This window comes from Anopheles merus, unplaced genomic scaffold (assembly GCF_017562075.2).
Source record: "Anopheles merus strain MAF unplaced genomic scaffold, AmerM5.1 LNR4000384, whole genome shotgun sequence".
NCBI lineage: Eukaryota > Metazoa > Arthropoda > Insecta > Diptera > Culicidae > Anopheles > Anopheles merus.
This window is the reverse complement of record NW_024427964.1, coordinates 14,120-18,170: the sequence shown is the minus strand read 5'-3', so window position 1 is coordinate 18,170 and position 4,051 is coordinate 14,120. Positions and strand designations below refer to the sequence as shown.

The window sequence follows — 4,051 nt, the reverse complement described above, 5'->3', positions numbered from 1 at the left end:
GGGTTCGGTACACGAGCACTTTTGGTCATGATATTTATGAGGTCCTGTTTTTGATTTTAAAATGCATTATAGGATTAACTTTGAACATATACAAAATTGTGTCTCACTTGCAACTAACCAAAAAACCAACAAAACGCTGGTACCAACAATACAATTACACCGAAAACAGTGCCAAAATTAAACGTGTCAAATGGCAAACACCTTCGCGCGGATGTGTGTCACGTTGACCATTTAAATTGGCTTGCAAGACCGCTGTGCGAAACGGGCACCCAGTGCCGGCAGTGTGACCAAAACAGACGCGCGTCTCCGCGTGCGCGTGTATTCCGCCATCTCGCTCGCACTCCCATGCACCGCAGGTACGCCGCGCCGCGTTGTGAGCTGTGAGGCGCGAGCGCACCAGGGCCGGGCGGCACTCTCCCGAACGGCAGCAGCCGAACGGAACCCGAACGTTCGACTCTCCGAATCGCCGATGCGGTGCGTGCTACGGTTGGGAACAGCGGGCGCCCAGCACCAAGCGTTTAGTTTCTTGTTTTTCTCCTAACTGAACAGCCACGACGGAACGGATCGTCCGTGACGCTGCACCGTGTTTTTGTCGCACGACGCGTTCGCCAGCAAGAGGTACGTGATTTTTTGGCGTGAACGTGTTTCCCTGGCGTGGCTACCTGGGCTGCTGGGTTGGTGCAGCGTATGTGTGCAGCGATTTTGGAACCAAGGGCAAAACGGGCCCTTTTTACCTGGGTGAAATTGTGGCGAACGGAAAGAAATGTGTCCCGGTTTGTGTGTGCTTTACCTGTGGGAAAATGATAGTTGTGGGAAAAGATTGCAACCGTTTGGTGATATTCAATACAAATTATAAGTGCAGTGCGGAAAGTGTGAACTGAGTGATAGAAATTAAGCAGCATGTTGTGACCAAAAGCTGTGCAAATGGGACCGTTTTTGTTTGTCGTTTTAAATGTCGATTTGTTGTGTGATACATTTGTCGGTATGTGTCAAATATCAGTCTCGTTATTCACCGCCATCCACACAAAGAGAATTGCCCAATCAGTTCCAACATTCGAGAGTGATTCGGTGAAAGATAAGGCATCATTTCTGAGATTCACAACCTCCTCTCAGCGGTGACAGTTTACTTCCTAAAACTCGAAAATACCTCATAAAAATCAAGCAACAAAAAAATGTGAATCATACACAAATGTCTGCGAACTAACTGACTACCAAAAACCGAAGCCTCCCGTTCACAAGAAGCACATTCCGATCGAGGACAAGCCGGGAGCCCGCCGACTACGGTCTACGGAGATTGTGTGTTTTGTTGTTATCAGGCCCGCGTATCAGGGCCGCGCGTAACGCATTTCGTCTCACGTTCGACGCGCTTTTTGACAGCTGCTGTGAGGGCTGCCCTCAATGTGTGTGTGTGTGTGTGTGTGTGTGTGGTTGTTGTTTTATATTTTGTTAGAAAAAAAAACACACAAAACTGTTACAACATAGTTTTAGGTACAGCGATTTCCTTCCACCCCAATATTCTGGTGAAGCAAGTGATTGAAGCAAACGCTGATAAAGTGCAATGTGCACCCGTATATAGACACACGCATACACACAGCCACACATCCATAGAAACGGACACATACTCACGCGGCCGTAAACACAGTGCAGTGCAATAGGGAAACGTGTAACCTTCACCGATCGAGCTCGAACGCACGTGTACTCGAGTGATTATTATCAACGCGCGCGCTCGTTGGGAACGCACAAACTGTGGCTGGGTGGGTTGGGCCAACGCAGGACGACGGGTCGATCGTCAACTGCTCTAGCTTGACCCGTCACTAACTAAAGATGGCAAATGGCAACACACAACAACCGGGCAACAAGCGGGGCCCGTCGAATGGAGCGCAATGCACGAGGTCGTGTCGTATGGATGTGGAGAAATAAAAACGCTCACCAAATAACGCTCAAATAAACGTCACCAGCACGTTAAACACGTGCTAGAGCAGTAACAGCGAGCAGTAAACAAGAAAAAAAAGCAACATTACCATGACCGATGGAGACGAAATCAAACCGCGTACCCAATACAGTGCACTGCAATGTGGGGGTACTATGGCCGCTGACTACGATCAGCGTGTGTAAACATGGATGGCTACTTTGATTCCTAACCACCTTACCCCAACAACCCCAGAGCTGTCAAAGAGCAGACGTTGTCACGTCATTTTTGTGTGTGCCTTGTTTATTTAGAGCCGTTTTTTGCGACCTTCTCGGGGGGATTTACCTTTACACGAATCTTGTGAGGGCTTCAGGGCATGTGAGTTGCCATACAGCCCGCTTTATCAGCTGTGAGGTAGCAAGTGGTTTTCCGGACCCCCTTCCCTAGGCAATCCCGCTCCCCGCCGTTGGCTGACGGTGACGATGGCTGGTGACATACCGCTTATTATCGTACCACGCCAGTCGGTGCGCACCTATGCTCGAAACCGACATCGACATACCATCATTGAGTGGTGGTGCTGCTGCTAAGGGCGGGGAAGGGGCAGCCGGATGCACGCTTTTGTTTATTTCAAATAAAAACACGCGACAGGGCGGCTCGAATAGGAGGTCACATATCTGGCGTTAGTTTCACTTCGTTCTACGCGACGCGCTGCGAAGTTGCCGCGGTAGCACATTTTGCTGCAGCTAATCATGAAGCTTGCCTCTGACCCAAATAAGTATCACAGACTGACAGAAATTTGTGCTTTATTTCCTCTCTTTCTCTCTTGTTTTCCCATTTCAGAAGGCACAACGACTCACAGGAGAAGGTGTAAATTGCAGAACTTTTAAAACGGAGCGTTTTGTTCGTCCCACCTGAAAAAGAAAACAAAGACAAAAACGTTCACCTTCCAATAGTGAAGCGGATTTTGAGCTGGACTCACTGGACCGTTCGGAGCAGAGACAGAGAAGACGCCTGTATCCTGGCTGCCGCAAACCCGCACATCGACAAAGCGGTGCAATCCCGTGTCGCTTACCAATGTCAAACGATTGTGGATAAGAGCGTGTGTGGTGCAGCCACACGTTAACGGGACGCTTGCCAGCAGAATCTCGGCTGGTGCAGTGATAGTGTAGTGTAGTAGGCTGGTCCAGTTTTGTTGACTGGGTAGCCGTCGCCGTCAGCACTAAACAAAACAAGCAAGGATGTGAGCAACCCGTAGTGCGTACTGCTCGGTGTGTCTGTGTGTGTGTGTGCGCGCGCGTGTGTTAGTGCTTACCACGGCTAGTGGAACAACAAAAAAGAGAGAAAGAGAAGGCACAAAAAAGTCGCAACAAGTGCATGTGAAAGGAAAAGGCCAAAAAAAAGGAAGTGATTTTGCTGTGTGCGTGTGTGATTCACTCTGTTCTTGCCGCAAAAGAGAAGTAGCAGCAGTAGTAGTAGTAGTAGTACCGTGATTTACCGAAGGGTGTGTACGTGTGTCGTTTGGGCGGCAGTGTGTGGTAAGTGTTTGTGCAAGTGCTGTCACCAGGCGCAAAGGAAGTGCAATAAGTAAATCGGGTTGCGTGCCTCCTCTAACCCTTCCCGCTAGTGTCCACCTGTGTGTGTGTGTGTTTGTATTTATGTGTCACATTCAGTAGTGTGTACGTGCGCGTGTGTGTGCGCTATGAAGTAAGTGGTGTACATCTGTGCGTTTGTGGGTGTGTATGCGTGTGCGTTTGTGTTGAGGAAGGGCCCAGACGGCGATAAGCAAGATCGGATCGCAAAACATACGACAGGCGGAACAGCTGAAAACGCTGAAATAGCGGAAGAAGAAAAAGTAAACCCCGTGAGAGGAAAGAAAGAAAAAGACCGGAGGACGGAAACGCTTTTGGGGGAAGCGCGAGACACAAATAATAGAAAGAGACAGCAACAGCAGCAGCAGACGCAACAACAACAGCAAGCAGGAAGCAGGAATTTCGAGAAGTACCGGAAACACACCGGAACGCACAGGAACCAACAGGCTCGGCTAAAAGGTAAGATCCACACGCATACTAAGCTCATTGCTTTTTAGTGTACGGTAAATGTCAAAAAGGGGGAAAACAAACGAATGGCAGTAGAATGACAGTT

At 49.1% G+C, this 4,051-nt stretch overlaps 1 long non-coding RNA gene across 1 annotated transcript; it reads left to right on the top strand.

The window, feature by feature from the left end:
- The first annotated feature begins 324 nt into the window (after positions 1–324).
- On the top strand, positions 325–3,840 carry LOC121602265. The gene is made up of 2 exons (XR_006006344.1): positions 325–618; positions 2,750–3,840. It is a non-coding gene; the product is annotated as an uncharacterized LOC121602265 (long non-coding RNA).
- The last annotated feature ends 211 nt before the right edge of the window (positions 3,841–4,051 follow it).